General features: G+C 41.2%; 1 protein-coding gene and 1 non-coding gene across 11 annotated transcripts in view; both read left to right on the forward strand.

The window, feature by feature from the left end:
• FMN1 (formin 1) overlaps nucleotides 1–19,673 on the forward strand; it is a 501,299-nt gene that overhangs the window by 468,147 nt on the left and 13,479 nt on the right. The window lies entirely within an intron of this gene.
• Nucleotides 18,642–18,714, forward strand: TRNAC-ACA (transfer RNA cysteine (anticodon ACA)). The gene has a single exon. It is a non-coding gene; the product is annotated as a tRNA-Cys (tRNA).

Below are 19,673 nucleotides of genomic sequence, written 5' to 3' on the forward strand. Positions count from 1 at the left end.
ATTTCCCTCTCCTCCTCCTCCTAGTTCAGTGGCAGGCTGGAAACTGGAATCATATTAATGCTACAAGATTCACTTTGCACCCATTGCAAACTTCTCAGATTTGCCTCCTCAGTGGCTTCTTTTCCACCCTGTTTTCTCAGTGACTTTGCCCTAGTTCAGGACCTTATGTCTCCCTGGATTACTGCTACATCCTCTGACTCTTCTCTTTGCCTGTAGTTTTTCTGTTTCCTCTTCATTGGCGCTTAATATTGTATCCAGTTATCTTTTTAAAACAGAAGTTAGACCATATCTATTTCTTTTTATTTATACTTGGCTGTAACATATATATTTTTAACTTTTTGTATTGGGGTATAGCTGATAAACAATGTTGACTTCTCATCTGTTTCCTTAAACATACTCCTATTTAAGCGTTTTCTGTTCTGAAATAAAAGGAAGAAAATCAGCCATGATTGGTTCTTATATGTATTAACTCTGAGAGCCTTACAACAGCCCTGAAAAGGTGTGTTACTGTTGTACAGCTAAGCAGAGGAGAGAGTAAATGAATTGCCAGCATCACAGTTTCACCCCTAAGGTACAGGATGGGGATAAGAACCTAGGTCTTATGTGACAACTAAAGCTTGAGCTCTTTCAATAATTCCTTATTTCTCCCAACTTAGAGCATGAGCATATTTAGCTTTCCTTAGCCTGTTTTCCAGCCTCATTTCCCATATCCTCATCTGCCTCACTCCGGACCTTGACTCTATTCCTCACGTCTGCACATCCTTGCCTGTTTTCTCATTGTGTACTTTCTTTAAATTGCATTGTTCCCAGTTATTTCTTGCTGATCAAAGCAGTCATCCTTTAAGGGCTACCTCCAAAATCTCTCCCCTAAATAAAGGAATTACATCTTCCTCTGCTCTCAGATAGCATATTTTTCTTACTATGCTTTAGCACTTAATTCATTCCAACTTGTTATTGTGGCACTTTACATGTCTTTTTCCACCTTTAGGATATAAGCCCATTCCTTGTCATGTCTTCTATGGTACGTCTCCAGTGCAGAGCCTGATAATTGTTTATTGATAGAGAAAGGACTTTCCAACATAGTACAAAATGATGCTGAGTGAGCATTAAGGATCCTGGGCAGAGTGAGTGTGGAGGAGGAAGTGAATTCCTAGGAAAAATGAGGGGGCTAGGGGGCACTTTGGGAAGATGGTTAGCCATCAAAAGGGCCACCCTCTGTAAAAGTTGTAGAAGAGATTCAGAAGCCTGTATGGGAATGCTGGATATCAGTCACTTCCAAATTTGGCAGGTCTTCTAAATCACCTGGAGAGCTTTGTCAGATCTACCAAATCAGAATCCCAGGAGGGTAGACCCTAGGGACTTGCCATTTTAGAAAGCTCCTCATAGAGAGGATGAGCAAGAACACAGTTTGTGTTTGGTTGCTTCAGTACATGCCTTGGCTTCATCCCCTGATGAAATCTATCAGATCAGCTTTGGAGATGGGAGGAAGAAGTTCATATTCCCAGGGAGTCTTACCATGTTCAACCAATCCCCTAACATAAACGTGCACCACTTAATCAGCTTGACTTAAGCACATACTTTTAAAATATCTATTCCTTCTTAAGTGCTCTGAAGCTTCCTATTCTGAAAGAATTTAACCTGGTGATCATGTAATGCCTCCTTCATGAAGCTTTCTCTGATCTCTGTGAGTTCTTTCCTCCAAAATTTGGGAGGGAGGAAAGAGATGGTTACTGTCTCTTTAATTTGGGTATTAGTGATTTCTTTTCCATTCATTTTGTTATAGACATTTTCCCCTCAAATAAATCATAAGCCCTAGAAGGCAATGGAGAAGGGAATGGCAATCCACTCCAGTATTCTTGCCTGGAGAATTGCGTGGACAGAAGAGCCTGGCAGGCTACAGTCCTTGGGGTCTCAGAGTTGGACACAACTGGGTGACTAGCACACACTGAAGACAAGAGCAATGCCTCCATACATATTTGTTCTCTCTCTGGCATCTTCTATTCCCTCATATATAGTGAGTGCTCAGTTAATATTTGTTGAACAAATAAACAATCACTCTGTTTTCATTTGGCATGTTGAAATTGATTACAAAATTTGCTGTCGACTGCTGATAGATGAGAGATCTTATTTATTTAGACTTAGGTGGTAGAATTCCCCAAACATATCCCTTATGGGTTGTTTTTGCTCAAGTATCTAAAATCTTTATAGCTTGGTTAAAGAGGATAGACATGTTCAAAACAAGAAAGACTAGTTATCGGGGTAAAACAATCACCTTCTCTGTTCTTGACTGTATTACTTTCAATTTGTCTTAAAAAAAAAAAAAAAAAAACTAGGAAAAAAAAAGGAAGTGAAGATCTTTAGAATTCATGGCTGTGCCAAGCCTCAAACCTCTTTAGAGCTCACATAAGAACCTTTGAGAGCATCTGTCCACACTCTATTTCCCTAGCTTGGCAGACAGCAATGGAAACCCAAAGTAAGTCTCCTTCATTCAGCTAGAATATTTCTAAATTGCTTATCTGTGGGACTCCTGACAGCTCCTGCCTTGGGCAGAGAATGGATGGAATGGGGGGCTGCCTGGGTAGTATAATTTGAGGGGCGCCAGAAAGACTGCCTGCTCCACCCAATCTCCCCTGCTTCCTCCCCTTTTTGTTTTAGTCACCCTGCAAACAGGCTCTGATCAGTTCCAGTTTTTGGTGAGACTCGGTTGGTGGTAAAGGTTTCAAAACCAAAGGAGGAGGGGACATCTACAAGCACGTGCATGTCTTCATTATCAGGATTGGAAATGTCTTCCAAGGACTAGCAGTGCATTGCAATTAAACTTGCAGATTTATGTCCCAGGGCCGGCTTGAGTTTCCAAGCTGTCTCCCAGACGCCTCTCCCTGAACAAGGAAACACAATGCTGTTACCTTTCACTCTGCACCTAAATCGCCCAGGCGGCTCAGGGTGTTTCGTCTACCAAGTGCAGAGTGATTGGCTTTAACTGATCATTGCATTCCATTGCAAGTCCAGGACCCCCCTACTTCCACTCCCTTGTGTCTTGGGGGAGACACTCTGCAAACGGAAGCGGCCTTTGTTCTGCAATTAATCATTTGAAGTCAAAGTGTGTTTGGGTACTACTAGTGATAACCCACAAAAGCTATCAAGTGACTGATTGTGTAGCTGGTGAAATGCGGTGTCTAGGAGAACTTCCTTCATTGTAAATAGAAAAATATCTTAGGAATGAGGTAGAGAAAGTTGTCAAATGTAGGAAGTGGAAGTGATGGGCTAATTTATCATGGAATCACTGAGAGGTGATTCTGATGTGTAAGGAGCTGTCTTTTAAGTCTAAGACCTGCCTTACTTTCCGGCTGGTCTGTCTTACCATGGCTGCTAGTGAGACTGGCCTGGGTGCCATGGGGATGGAAGGGTTAGTCAAGGTCAAGGGTCAGACTCTGAAGAGGGAATAAGCATAGAAGAGTGTGTGCCTATCCCAAGTCTGTAGCCCTGTTAGCCTGCCTGAGATAAATGATTTTGAGGCTACCCATTATTTCATATGAGTTCCTAGTTCCCTGGTGGCTCAGACGCTAAAAGCTTCTGCCTACAATGTGGGAGACCCAGGTTCGATCCCTGGGTTGGGAAGATCCCCTGGAGAAGGAAATGGCAGCCCACTCCAGTATTCTTGCCTGGAAAATCCCATGGACAGAGGAGCCTGGCAGGCTACAGTCCATGGGGTCGCAAAGAGTCAGACACGACTGAGCGACTTCACTTTCACTTACTTTCATTATTTCATATTGTCTCTGGCTGTCTTCTTGGAGTTTTATTTTCTTACCCTTTGGAAACATTCCACATAGATGAGTTTATGATGTTTCCATCAGCTGCTACAGTGAGGGAGAAATGTCTGTTTACATTGAGGAGATGATGAGTTTAATCTTTGTGTTGTAGGTTTTTTTTTTTAATTGAAGTATAGTTGATTTACAATATCATGTTAGTTTCAGGTGGAGTATGCTTCAGTTATATATATATATATTGTATTTTTGGTTGTTTACTGACAATAAAGAGTGACTATTTCATTGGCTTTCATAACTATTATCTCTGTGTAGTATTTTTATCAAGAATTCAGAAACACACTTCATGGAGTGTTCTCATGGCAGGTAGAAATAAGGGCAGTTCCTACAGCCCCTGATTTAGAACCCAAGCTGGACCTTTGCCTTCTCCTCCCCGCCCCAATCCGCCGTGTGGAGAAATATCCTGACTCAGTGAACTGAGGACAGTACCTATGGACACTTGAGGAGTGTCAAAAGATGTAGAGAAATCCCACAGAGTGCCCGTACTTTCCTTCTCATGTACTAGGCAGTGGTTAGAAGGGTAACCTGACATAGCAACACCTAAAAGCACGTTAAAAACAACCCCTATGATGTTAACACCATCTGTGCTGCAGGAAAGCCTAATGAGGAAAATACCAGGATGTTGCCCTCAACCTTCTCCATCTAAAGTACCAGAAACTATGTGCAACTGAACTTTCTTAAGCAATCAAGCCACTCCCAGGCTTCCCCAAAGTGTCTTTGAATAGTATTCTTTGCTCCTTGACCTGACGCTACTTAGTTCAAGGCTGCAAGGAGATCATGGCAGGGGAGTGAATAATCTGTTGGTATTTCATCTCTGCAGCTTCTTATACAGTGTCTCTTGTTTTTTTTCTCCTAAAAGGAAACCATAAAAATAGCGCTTTATTATAATAACACTTTACTTATAGAAGAAGGTGTCCCTAATAATGACTGGTAAAAGGCCAGCCCACCTTGGGGAGCCAGACTGGCAAGACATTTATTTAGAAGTATGATCTTCAGTAGGTGCCAATACCTTTTCCATCCCACAAAAACCTTATCCACCCTTCAAAGAGGTCCAGGCTGGAATTTACGAGGCCACAGACAAGGGAATGTTTTTCTCACGTTCCTTTGCTGATCATGTTCTTCTGTGTATTTCAGAATAGCCACCAGAATGAAGAGCTCTCATACTTGGTAGATTCTGGTTCACATGTTTTTGAAGTTTAGCATGAGCCTAGTGACACAGTTGTTTGGATCTTTAGCTTTTATTATCCTGTCTTTCTGGGTGTTATTCACGGCAGCACACTGACTCAGATGCTCATTACTACACATACTGGCACTCAGAGCCTGCTGTGTTCCCTTTCTAGACTATTTTGACCTCTTTAGTGATGAGTGATATTAAGTCTTCTTTAAACAGGTTTACATTACAGCTGGTCAGATTTCACGCTTTTACCAACATGCATTTCAATTTCATGAACTGTGCTCCTGTAATGCTGCTCTTTTCTTTGCCTTCATCCACCCATGTTCCCAAAGCCATTGACTTTGAAAATCATCAGTGAGGATGCGTAGATGGTGTGGGTCATGCAGTGATTAATGTTTCTAGGTCACACCATCCTGGATGGATAACAGAGCTTCCTCTTTGAAGCTAGCAGCACTATAAGTAAAACTGTACCCCTGTAATCCTGCATCACTTCCTCAGTCCCATAGTGAACATTACAAGAGTTGAATGAGCTATTAACAAGTATGCCCTGCTAATATAACCAGATTATCTGTTTTCTACTTGCTGAAATGAATTCATCATCATTTAGAGAATTTCTAACAAATCACACCAATAAGTCTTTAAAACAAAATGGTAATTTGTGGGAGCCATCTACCTGGTTTTTTTTTTTTTTTCATTCTTTTGGAGCAGTCTAGGTTTACAACAAAACTGAGAGATAGGTGAATTTCCTACAGAGATTTCCCGTATATCCTCCTGTCCCCACACATGCATAGCCTCCTCCATTATCAACGTCACTCATCATAAAGACAATTTTTTTTTTTTTAACCAAAGAGGAATATATTGACACACCATAACTACCCAGAGTCCATAGTTTTTACCTTAGGGTTCACTGGTAGTGTCCATTTTCTGAGTTTTGACAAATTGTGTAGTAATATAATCTATTATAACATCTGACATCATACAGAGTATTTTTCACTGCGCTAAATCTCCTCTGTGCTTTGTCTATTCAGATCTCCTTCTTGCCCCACAGCCACTCATCTTTTTATTGTCTCCATGGTTTTGCCTTTTCCAGAACATTTACTCATTTTTAAGTACTGAAATTAACCCCACTCTTTATGGTGTAGATTTCAACCTAAGCTATGATTTGAGATCAGTTGTGTCCAGACACCAGTGAGTTGCCTATGTGACTTTTTAAATTAAAAATATAACCTAGGCTTATACATAAGAGTTATTCAGAGGTTAATAGGCTGACAGTCTTATTACAATTCAGACAGTTATTTGTAATGGGAAAGAAAGGAAACAGAAAAAGTACAGATGACCCAAAGAAAATGTTAATTGCAGTCAATTAAATTGGAAGGAATCTTAGGGTATAATCTATTGGATTCATTTCATCTCCAGTCTAAGGTATTAAGAGCAAAGGAAGTGAACAGAAATTGAAAAGTAGAATAGGGCCGAAATCAGGAAGATCAGTTAAAATTTCCAGCACAAAAACACAAAGAAAATGAATCATAATGAAATGTAATGTCTTTATTAACAGGGAAGTAAGTGGATGCTCCCATGGGCACTTAATTTTCCCACATTTCAGCTCCTCTGAATCTGTCCCCACAATGCCTGTCTGTGAGTCTTTGTCAGAGGCTGTTGATCTTCCAGGCTTAGGACATTTCTGGAAAGTATCAAGCAGGGGAGAATGCAGAACTGGCTGTGTTGTGATTTTTAAAGCTTTGATATTTTATTAAAGCCCCAAAGCTGGAATCTGGTGACTATGGCTGTCAGAAGAATCATTCTTCTGAGAGGCTTTGTCTTCTTAATCAGCTCTTTATCTCCCAGAGATCCCTGGACAGTTCTTTAAGAAGACTTCTCTTGGCTCTCATTCTCCTGGACAAGAAGGTCATTTTTTTCTCCTTCTCCCAGGAGATTCAGTGGGTTCCACTGAGTTCCATACATAGGGTTTTCCAACTTTTTATTTTTTTAAGAGCTTTTTTTTTATACAAATGAAAACTTTCATGGAACCTCAATATATTAAACAAATAAAATTTAACTTTTCTGGTTGAAGCAGTCTTGCAGATGCTGGGGTTAAGAGAATCCTTAACTCTTCCTTCTTTTCCTGAGGCACCTTTGCTGAGTTTTAAGGTATTTTGGAAGACAGTTTGAAAATGCTCCTCTAAGTCATTGGTTATTCCATTAGTGACATGGAGTACGAAACAGCCTGAAACTCTACCCCATCTCCTGTATCTCATTTACTTCTTGGTTGGCTAGTATGCCCAATCCCTATGGTTAAAAATGAAGGCACATCTGTTATTATAAAGTTCAGGATGATTTCAGTATATTCTGCCTTGTACATTGTGAACCAATGAAAAATTAGATGTCAAAAGAATAAAGACATCTTCTTCAGTCTCACAGAAGTCTGGGTTCTGAGTTGGTTTCATTCAGCTGCAGGAATGAAGCTGAATGAAGATGTTTCTACACATCTAGCCTGTAGAAACTCCAAAGTATGCCCAGTTTTAAGATCTCCCAGAAAAGGAGGCTGTAGTATGGAGAATCTGAGCCTTTGAATGGAAAGACATATCACTCTTTGGAATGCAGTTCCCTCAACTGCCTTATGATCCCAGCTGTCTGATGGGTTAAAGAAAAAGTATGAAACTGTCCCTTATTCAGATCTTTTCATTTAGGATGGGAATAATATTTTCTTGGCGCTTTCTACATGGAAGCAGAATTTCCTCCTCAACCAAGGAGTAGAAGCAGAATTCCTTCCCCAACTATCCAAGGTTGTGAATTATTTCTATGGAATTAAGACTGAGCAGGACTGTCAGAGGACACATGTCACCGCCCTGTCTCATATTCACATCTTTCCCCAGTAAACTTTGACAGCAACTGAAATTTACTGGGGCCCTCGATAAGTCTCTAGAGATACATTATAACAAAAAGGAAGAAAAGGTTTCAAAAATCAATTTTACTAAGGCATTTGTAAATTCAAAGTAGTTCTTTTCTTTCTCTAACTTGTTGGTTGTTTTTCTCCCTATATTTCAGATTTTTTTTTTGAGGGTGTGAGATGTAATCTTTGAAATCAAGTCTAGGTATTCTCCTATGAGTAATCATGAGCAACTGTGTATGATAGAGTAAATATTTAGACAAGAAACAAAAATAGAACCAAGATTTAGGCCAGGACCAAAAATAAGTCCATGAGCAGTGGAGCCAGGGAGGTTAGAAATTGTCTAACCAGTTCTTTGACTGAATGCAAAAAAGTTCTTACCTCGTAAGTGAGAGAGGCAGATTCCAGACTTGGGAAAAGTTGTATAACCTCACGGAGCCTCAATCTCCTTGGGGACAAAGCAGTGTGGATACTTTCAGGAATCCTGGAATGTGTACATAATCTGATACGTATAAATATTTAGCACATTTGGGTGGCCTTGAGCATCCTTTCCTTTTCCGTATGTAGGACTCAACCAGCTACATTTACTGGAGCTAGATTTTTAAATGCTTTTATGTGTTATTTTTTCCCCCAAAGCTAAATGCAGAAAATAATTTTTCTACAACTTCTGGGTATTTACTAAACAGGCTTGTTTAAGGAAGGGGGTGAAAACTGTCAGTGCAAGTCATTTGTCACTTAGATGTTTGCTAACAACTGACTGGTGCCTGGCACTGCTGAATGTGGGATCAGGGAGGACACTCAGATATGCAGAGGCGTAATGACTGTCCTCAAGCGGTTCCAGTAGTTTAAGGGAAATAAGACACCTCTCCAGTCCTAAGAGGAAAAGTTCCTAAGTGCCTTAAGAGAGGGGCAAAGTGCCCCTTTGCTTGAGAAAAGAGCAATTACTTCTGACTAAGAGAGATGAAGGAAGCTTTCATGACGCTGGCACTTAAGCTGGGACTAGAAGAATGGGAAGAATTTGAACACATGGAAGTGAGTAAAAAAGTCATTGAGGGAACAGTCAGAGCAAGATGCAGGGAAGAGAAGAGCCTTGGTACAAAGAAGAGTGAGAAGTTTGACCAGGACAGGAACACATGGAGTGAAGGAAAGGGAAGGAAAGGATGCTTGATAAGGAATCATAGGTAATATGTTTCTTCAGTTTTCATAGCAGTTGTGCTCTTTAGGTGTGATACTACTTCCATTTAAAAAAATTTTTTTTTTTGGCTTGCTAGATCTTAGTTTCCCAACCAGGGATCACAACTGCACCCCCTGCAGTGGAAGCCCCGAGTCTTGACCACTGGCCCTCCAAGGAAGTACCTATTTCCACTTTTAACAGATGAGGAAATTGAGGCTCTAAAGGGTTAAGTGATTTGCCCAAGGATAGTATTAAACTAGATCTGGGTCTGAAAAGGTAAGATAGACCAGTAAACTACATTTAAAACAGGGGGAGCATTGAGTGCCAGAGTAAGGAATTTTCTGGATCCTATACTGTAGTTCTGGCTTCCCTGGTGGCTCAGTAATAAAGAATCCACCTGCCCGAGCAGGAGATGCAGGTTTGATCCCTGGAGAAGGAAATGGCAGCCCACTCCAGTGTTCTTGATGTGAGAATTCCAGGGACAGAGGAGCCTGACAGACATCATCAGTCCTTGGGGTGACAGAAGAGTTGGACACGACTTAGTGACTAAACGACAGCAGCAAGCTACTGCCTGAGGGCCAAATTCACCTCACAGCCAGCTTTTGTAAATCCGTTTCTTAGAATGCAGCATTGCACTGCCATTCAGTCGCATCATTGTAGGGCTCCTTTCATGCTACAACAGAGTAGTCCCAGAGATCCTATGGCTCACAAAGTCTAAACTATTGACTCTCTGGCTCTTTACAGGAAACCTTTGCTACCCTGGCTGTGGTTGATTGGGCATCACTGAGACTTTTTTTGAGAAGGGTGATGACATTCTTAGAGTGATGTGTTATTCATTGATATCATTTTCATCAGTAGGATCTATCGGAGGGAACTAGATAATTTCAAAGACTATTTTAGTAATCTAGGCCCTCGCCCCTGTGCTCTCAAACGATCACAGTAGCCTTCCAGCAAGTTTCTGACCAAAACTTGGAAGCTTAGAGAATCCAGGCAGGCAGCAAAAATGACTGAAGTGTGCCAGGTAAGTGCAAACAAGCTGGTAGCTGGCAGCACCTCACAGCCTCAGGGCTGAGCACGGGACGGACAGTGATGGCAAGTGTTGCAGACTGAGGTGTGGTCACGGTCAAGTGCCGCTCAGTGTTACTGTACCTTCTAGGTTTCTAAGGGAGGCCAGAACTTTGGATTCTGTGTAAAGTCTCTGTATTACCCACGCTAGCTCACATTTGTTTAAACCTCCTGGAGTTGATGGAAACTGGATTTACATTGGTTTAAATCCCCCTTGGCCAATCACACTGCCGGCCTCTTCTCTTCAGTTTCTTCCCACATGATGACCAGAACACTGATGTTGAAGTGAACTTAGTGTGATCAATGACAGCAGCTGCTGTCACTTCTTCAGCAGGTATAGGACACTTTGAACAGAGTTTGTAAAGGACATTTTTGAGAGACAGACAGGCAAACTGACCAACTGACTGACTGACCAATTATCCAAAAAAATCGATCTCTTGTCAGGTCAAGGCAGTTTTCAAGACCTGCCTACATGCTCTGTTATGACAATATATGTAACATAGCTAGCTGGTCAGAATTAAGTTTCATATCATATGATACAAAAACTATTGACAAATAGCCTTGCCCTCCACCATTAACGTTGCCCTCTAATGGAAAGGATATTTAGAGAATCTCATGAGAGCTTGTTGGTCTGTATTTTGCAGGATTGGCTTTGAGCATGGTTGTTGTTGTTTAGACACTCGGGCATGTCCAACTCTGCGAATCCATGGACTGCAGCACACAGGACTCCCTGTCCATCACCAACTCTCAGAGCTGGCTTAAACTCATGTCCATTGAGTCAGTGATGCCATCCAACCATCTCGTCCTCTGTTGTCCCCTTCTCCTGTCTTCTATCTTTCCCAGCATCAGAGGTTTTTCCAGTGAGTCCGTTCTTTGCATCAAGTGGCAGAAGTATTGTATAGCTTCAGCATCAGTCCTTGCAATGAATATTCAGGACTGATTTCCTTTAGAATGGACTGGTTTGATCTCCTTGCAGTCCCAGGGACTCTTTAAGAGTCTTCTCCAGCACCACAGTTCAAAAGCATCAGTTCTTCGGTGCTCAGTCGTCTTTATGGTCCAACTCTCACATCCATACCTGACTACTGGAAAAAAAAAAAACAACATAGCTTTGACTATACAGTCCTTTGTCAGCACAGTAATGTCCCTGCTCTTTAATATCCTGTCTAGGTGGTTATAGCTTTCCTTCCAAGGAGCAAGCGTCTTTTAATTTCATGGCTGCAGTCACCATCTGCAGTGATTTTGGAACCCAAGAAAATAAAGTCTGACACTATTCCATTGTTTCCCCATCTGTTTGCCATGGAGTGATGGGACCCAATGCCATGATCTTTGTTTTTTGAATGTTGAGTTTTAAGCCAGTTTTTTCACTCTCCTCTCTCACTTTCATCAAGAGGCTCTTTAGTTTCTCTTTGTTTTTTGCCATAAGGGTGGTGTCATTGAGCATTGAGTATTGGTGATGTTATGGTGAGAGAAAGTGACTTTATATTTTCATGCGCCAGAATGGACTTGAATATTTTCCCCATAACCATTCTTGAGACCTAAGTTTTTACAGTTTGGAGGTTAATGACTTATAATTATTTATTAATTCATTAACTCAGTCTTACGGTCACATACTATATGCCATTTTACAGTGTAAAATGTGAAGGAAAGAAGGTAAAGTCCTATCCCCTGCTTTTGATAAGCTCTGCTACTGCTACGTCACTTCAGTCGTGTCTGACTCTGTGCAACCCCATAGACAGCAGCCCACGATAAACCCAGCCTGCTCTCCCGCCCCTGGGATTCTCCAGGCAAGAACACTGGAGTAGGTTGCCATTTCCTTCTCCAGTGCCTGAAAGTGAAAAGTGAAAGTGAAGTCGCTCAGTCTCTGGTCTTGTGTAAAAAACAGGTGCATAACATGATTGCAACACAGTGAAATAAATTAACCTTGACAGGAGGTATGAACTTTATCCAACCAGATTTCTTTCTTTATGTAATAAATGTGCAGTGGAAAAAAAAGATTGGAAAACATTTCATTTTATTAATAAAATAACCTTAAATGTCCTAGAAAGTCTTAGACAGGACCAACCTTATAATTTACGGGGCTCCTTGTTCAAAAACTGGGAATCTCAAGAACGTGGGAGTGCATTAAATGAAGAAGCCCCATGCAACTGTGCATGTGTGTGCCTAGGCAGCCTCGAGGGCTCAGCATTTTAAAAAATTCAGATGAGCAGTATTTTAAGGAAGTAAAGGATTTTTTAAAAAATTTGTTCTGTAGGTCTCTTTATGGCATGTAAATGTGTGCCAGCTACTGTATCAAGGGCTAGGAACACAGCAATAAAAATGATAGCCACAATCTCTACTCTCATGTATCTTACTGTCTAGCTGAGAGATTTATATATGATAATTTTCCTTAACTGTCCCATTGTGTCTTAATTACATTCTCAGAAAAGCATTTAAATGGCCAGTAAGTTTTGCCTTTTCTTTATACTTTTAATTATATAGAATAATTTGAAAATATAATCCTTCCATGTATAAATATAGAATTTTCCTATAAAGAACAAGTGTCATTTTGGTTATGAGAAAAACAAGGTTAACGTGAAAAAATATATTTACTCATAAATTCTATAATTTGAAATGTAAATTTTATTTATGATACTTACATCAAAGAAACTTGGGAAAATTGTGAGGAAATAGATTCAATCTTCTTTTGAAATTGAAATAGTTTCTTACTTATTTATCTGGAAAAGGTCAGATCAGATCAGATCAGTCGCTCAGTTGTGTCCAACTCTTTGTGACCCCATCAGTTTTCATTCCAATCCCAAAGAAAGGCAATGCTAAAGAATGTTCAAACTATGCACAGTTGCATTCATCTCACACGCTAGCAAAGTAATGCTCAAAATTCTCCAAGCCAGGCTTCAACAGTACGTGAACCATGAACTTCCGGATGTTCAAGCTGGGTTTAGAAAAGCCAGAGGAACCCGAGATCAAATTGCCAACATCCAATGGATCATCAAAAAAGCAAGAAAGTTCCAGAAAAATATCTATTTCTGCTTTATTGACTACACCAAAGCCTTTAACTGTGTGGATCACAACAAACTGTGGAAAATTATTCCAAAAGATGGGAATACCAGACCACCTTACCTGCCTCCTGAGGAATCTGTATGCAGGTCAAGAAGCAACAGTTACAACTGTACATGGAACAACAGACTGGTTCCAAATCAGGAAAGGAGTGCATCTGTCAATCTGCTTATTTAACTTATATGCAGAGTACATCATGCGAAATGCTAGGCTGAATGAAGCACAAGCTGGAATCAAGATTGCCATGAGAAATAAGAGTAACTAAGATATGCAAATGACACCACCCTTATGGCAGAAAGCAAAGAGGAACTAAAGAGCCTCTTGATGAAAGTGAAAGTGGAGAATGAAAAAGTTGGCTTAAAAGTCAACATTCAGAAAACTAGGATCATGGCATCCAGTCCCATCACTTCATGGCAAATAGATGGGGAAACAATGAAGATAGTGACAGACTTTATTTTTGGGGCTCCAAAATCACTGCAGATGGTGACTGCAGCCATGAAATTAAAAGACGCTTACTCCTTGGAAGGAAAGTTATGACCAACCTAGACAGCATATTAAAAAGCAGAGACATTACTTTGCCAACAAAGGTCCATCTAATCAAAGCTATGGTTTTTCCAATAATCATGTGTGGATGTGAGAGTGGGACTATAAAGAAAGCTGAGTGTGAAAGAATTGGTGCTTTTGAACTGTGGTGTTGGAGAAGACTCTTGAGAGTCCCTTGGACTGCAAGGAGATCCAACCAGTCCATCCTAAAGGAGACCAGTCCTGGGTGTTCATTGGAAGGACTGATGCTGAAGCTGAAACTCCAATCCTTTGGCCACCTGATGCAAAGAGCTGACTTATTGGAAGACACTGATGCTGGGAAAGACTGAAGGCGAGAGAAGAAGGGAACAACAGAGGATGAGATGGTTGGATGGCATCACTGACTCAATGGGCATGAGTTTGAGCAAGCTCCAGGAGTTGATGATGGACAGGGAAGCCTGGCATGCTGCAGTTCATGGGGTCACAAAGAGTCAGACACAACTGAGCAGAACTGAACTGATTTATTTGGTTGAGAAACGTATGTCATGTCTGTATCAAAGTATAGCTTCTCATTATGACTTTAAAATCTGTGTTCAGATCAGAAGAAGTTGAGGTGAGTTCCTTGGTTTGCTGAATCTCTGGATAATAGCATTAGTTGATTTGGTTTGCTTTCAGAACACATGTAAATAATATTATTGCAAGATAGTATTTAGCTAGTAGCAGCTCCATTAGTATTATTTATAGTCAGAAACTATTGTCATGCGTTCTTCAAGAGTTCCTTTATCTCTGTGATGGAAGATTCCATTATGCTTATCCTTTATTAAGTGTTTAGTTCAGTGGCTCAGTCACGTCTGACTCTTTGCAGTCCTATGGACTGCAGCACGCCGGGCCTCCCTGTCCATCACCAACTCCCAGAGTTTACTCAAATTCATGTCCATTGAGTCAGTAATGCCATCCAACCATCTCATCCTCTGTTGCCCCCTTCTCCTCCTGCCCTCAGTCTTTCCCAGCAACAGGGTCTTTTCCAGTGAGTTGGCTCTTCGCATCAAGTGGCCAAAGTATTAGAGCTTCAGCTTCAGCATCAGTCCTTCCAATGAATATTTAGGAATGGTTTCCTTTAGGATTGACTGATTAGATCTCCTTGCAGTCCAAGGGACTCTCAAGAGTCTTCTTCAACACCACAGTTCAGAAGCAACATTTCTTTGGCACTCAGCCTTATGGCCCAACTCTCATTCATACATGACTGTTGGAAAAATCATAGCTTTGACTATATGGAGCTTTGTCAGCAAAGCGATGTCTCTGCTTTTTAATACACTATCTAGGTTTTTCATAGCTTTTCTTCCACAGAGCAAACATCTTTTAATTTCATGGCTGCAGTCACTGTCTGCAGTGATTTTGGAGCACCAAAAAATAAAGTCTATCACTGTTTCCATTTTTTCCCCCATCTGTTTTCCATGAAGTGATAGGACTGATGTCATGTTCTTAGCTTTTTAAATGTTGAGTTTTAAGCCAATTTTTCATTCTCCTCTTTCACCTTCATCAAGAGGCTCTTTTGTTCCTCTTCACTTTCTGCCATTAGGATGGTATCATCTGCATATCTGAGGTTATTGATATTTCTCCTGGAAATCTTGATTCCAGCTTGTGGTTCATCCAGCCGGGTATTTTGCATAATGTACTCTGCATATAAGTTAAATAAGCAAGGTGATTATATACAGCCTTGACCTACTCCTTTCATGATTTTGAACAGTCCATTGTTACATGTCCAATTCTAACTGTTAATTTTTTTCCTGCATACAGGTTTCTCATGAGGCAGGTAAGGTGGTTTGGTATTCCCATCCCTTAAAGAATTTTCCACAGTTTGTTGTGATCCACACAGTCAAAGGCTTTAGCATAGTCAATGAAGCAGAAGTTTTTCTGGAATTCCCTTGTTTTTTCTATGATCCAATGGATGTTGGCAGTTTGATCTAGATATGTTAATTAATTTAATCCTCACAGTAACACCATGTAAGGGAAGATCCCCTGGAGAAGGAAATGGCAATCCACTCCAGCACTCTTGCTTGGAAAATCCCATGGACGGAGGAGCCTGATAGGCTACAGTCCATGGGGTCGCAAAGAGTCAGACACGACTGAGCGACTTCACTTCACTTCATATATGATTGTTGTTTTTTTGTTTGTTTGGGGGCTTCCCTGTGTGGCTAAAGTTGTAAAGAATCTGCCTTCAATGCACAATACCCAGGTTTGATCCCTGAGTTGGGAAGATCCTGAAGAAGGGAATAGCTGTGCACTCTCGTATTCTTGCCCGGAGAATTCCATGGACAGAGGAGCCCAGTGGGCTACAGTCCATGGGGTCACGGAGTCGGACATGACCGAGCAGTTAACACAGACTCACACACACACACACACACACATATAATACGTATGTATATCATACCATTTTATATATAAAGAAACTGAAAGTTGATTAACTCACTCCAAGTTGTCTGATAACTGGCAGAGTTGGAGTTAAAATCAAGCCTCACTGATGCTGAAGCTACTTTGCACCAAGCTTTGATTCCTCTCAGTCCTTTCTGATTTTTAGAGTGCCCTGTGAAAGGGAGACATCATCATTGAATGAGAATCTTTAGAGAAAAGCAAGATGGAATCACCGAGATCAGAATTGTCCTTGAGAACCTGGGGTGTGCATGAGAACCTCAGTCTACAGAACAGTCACAGAGCAATAGGAAATGGTTGACAGTGGGGACAGGATGTTAGGTTATCTCCCAGTTTACCTAATTCCCCTTTTCCAATCACCATCCCCCCCACCACCGCCACCCCCGGATACGGAGAGAACATGGAAAGTGATTGCAGAGCTAAGAAATATGGGAATCGGGGGAGGCAATGCTGAGCCTGCATCATGGTAGAAGACCAGTTCCGGGAGAAGAGATCAGAATCCTAAGGCGAAAAGGAACTACTTAGGCAAAAGATGACCCCCAAATTTCCTAAAAGTTAGGGAGCTGCAGGAGGAATAGTAATTCCAAGCAATTCCATTGGAATTGAGGTTAAAGGATGAACAATAGGTGCTCTTGTTGAAAACAAATCTTGCTGGAGAAAACCAAGGAAAGAAGGTGCTACAAGCCATGGCCTCATCTTGATTGCAGATCCCTTACTGATTGGTCTCCAATGCAGTCTGAACAGGATTTGCTCCTTCTGGTGCATTCTTTTCTTATGTGGGTATGGTGACAGTTACTGCTGCAAGCAGAAAAGTTTAGTAGGCAGTGTGGTATATATGTCAGACCTATGCCAGAGCTTGTTCTCACGGCAGCTCTGCAGATGCATTTCTTGGGTTACATAAATCATTGCTCATCTTTGTCTCATTTTTCTTTTCTGATGCACAAGTCAGCATGTTGAATTCATTGAACTAACTTGTGCATGTGGGCAGGGAGATTGGATTATGAAGTGTGTATTTCAAACAAATTGTGCAAAATGAAGTAACAAGCTAAGGCGCTCAGCCACTTCTTCAGTATTAAGCAAGTATGGGATTAGTAATGAGTGAAAGATTCAGATTTGAGGCCCTGAAAAAAAGCATGTTCATTTTTTTATGTCTTTGATGTGAAGACATTTTTAAAACACAGACATTTAAAACACAGACATTCAAAAACAAAACATTTTTGAAGAAATTTTTAAGTAAACATATTAAAGATCGCAACACACCCATATTCCCACCACCTAGAATTGTTAACATTTTGCCACATATTCTTTAAGATTTTATAATTGAAAATGAAATGTTGTGGATAAAAATGGAATCCTGTTTGACGTTTGTTGTTGGCGTTCAGTCGCTAAGTCGTGTCTGACTCTTTGCAACCCCATGGACTGCAGCACACCAGGCTTCCCTGTCCTTCACTCTCTCTAGGAGTTTCCGTGAACTTATGTCCATTGAGGCAGTGATGCCATCCAACCATCTCATCCTCTGCCACCCTCTTCTCCTTTAGACATACCACCTCCCAAAGTCATTCTCTTCTTCCATCTTTCTAGCGATAACTTCTATCATAAAATTAGTCTCTTTCCAGTCTGCATGTAAGTATAAATAGATGTTTACATACAGGTGCAGGCATCTGTGAACAGTCTTTTGTGGGCACTACTCCCCAGCGTCTACACAAAGTAGCATAACGCACACACAGTAACAGCACTAGTGAACCTATGCTGCGTGGTTACACTGTGCCTGGAGCAGCGCTTCTCAGTCCTTTCAGTGACTCAGCATAGCCCGCACTGTTGTTACCTCCTTTTCTAGGCACACAGAGAGGTCACTTGCCCAGGGTCACACAGCTAATAAGTAGTGGGGCTGAGAATTAATCCCCACTCTAAGCCAGAATTAGTCCGGCTCTGGAGTTGAGCACTTGACCACCAGGCTGGATGGCCTCTTCACTCACTCACCCTTCAGAATCTGTCGCTCTTTCAACATCATGTTTCTGATATCCACAATTGTCGTCCACAGATTTAGTTTATTCATTTTCACAGTTTTACTGTATTCTGTTAAATGAATATAATATATAAGCATCACTGATGATCATTTTAAATCCACAGACGCAGAATAACTGGATCTAATTGGGTACCCGAGATATTTTCCAGTTGGACCTTTTTTTTTTTTTAATTTTATTTTATTTTTAAACTTTACATAATTGTATTAGTTTTGCCAAATATCAAAATGAATCCGCCATGGGTATTCATGTGTTCCCCATCCTGAACCCTCCTCCCTCCTCCCTCCCCATACCATCCCTCTGGATCGTCCCAGTGCACTAGCCCCAAGCATCCAGTATCGTGCATCGAACCTGGACTGGCAACTCTTGTCTCCAGCTATGCATATAATTGGCGAGTTGACTTCTAGGAAGTAGATTTCATCTATAAAAGATCTCAACTGGCATCCTTTTGAAACTTACTACTACTCTTCTGTGTTTTTGATGGGTTTCCCTGGTAGCTCAGATGGTAAAGCACCTGCCTACAATGCAGGAGACCCGGGTTCGATCCCTGGGTCAGGAAGATCCCCTGGAGAAGGAAACGGCAACCCACTCCAGTATTCATGCCTGGAAAATCCCATGGACTGAGGAGCCTGGTGGGCTACAATCCATGGGGTCGCAAAGAGTCGGACACGACTGAGCGACTTCTGTGTGTGTGTGTGCACTGTGCTTGGGCTTTCCAGATGGCTCAGTGGTAAAGAATCTGCCTGCCAGTGCAGGAGATGCCAAGACTCCAATTCAGTCCCTGGGTCGGGAAGATCCCCTGGAATAGGCAGTGGCAACTCCCTCCAGTATTCTTGCCTGTAGAATTCCATGGACAGAGGATCCTGATGGGCTACAGTCCGTGGGGTTGCAGAGTTGGACACGACCGAGCACACACACGACAACACAGTGCTTAAGACCTATAAAATGCAAACAGTGAAGGTTTCCATCTCACAGGGCTACTGGGAGAATTGAATGGCTTAATTCAAATAAAGCAGGGAGACTAGTACCTAGCAGACAGTATGCACCCTGTAAATGTCAGCTGTTACTATTTGCTCTTATCATCTATCCTGTTCCTCTTGAACCTGATTATTAGGTTGTTTCAATTTTTCATTATTGCATATATTGCAACAATGAAAGCCCTGTGTCTAATTTTAAAATTTTCTTTTGGGTATCTCCCTAGAAGAGGAATCGATAGCTCATAGGGTATGTAAACCCCTTATTCATTAGCAGTCACTCCCACTTCTCCACTGCCCCCAGGCCCTGGCATTGCTAATCTACTTCATGTTTCTTTTATTTACCTACTCTGGACATTGCATGTAAATGGAATCATATAATATGTGGATTTTTGTAGCTGGCTTCTTTCATTTATCTTAATAAAATGGATTTTTTAGGTTCATCCATGATGTAGCTTTCATTCAGCACTTCATTCCTTAATATGGCCCAGTACTTCATTCCTTAAAATATTCTGTTGTGTTAATATACTACCATTTGTTTATTC

This window comes from Bos indicus, chromosome 10 (genome assembly GCF_029378745.1).
Source record: "Bos indicus isolate NIAB-ARS_2022 breed Sahiwal x Tharparkar chromosome 10, NIAB-ARS_B.indTharparkar_mat_pri_1.0, whole genome shotgun sequence".
In the NCBI taxonomy this organism is placed as follows: domain Eukaryota; kingdom Metazoa; phylum Chordata; class Mammalia; order Artiodactyla; family Bovidae; genus Bos; species Bos indicus.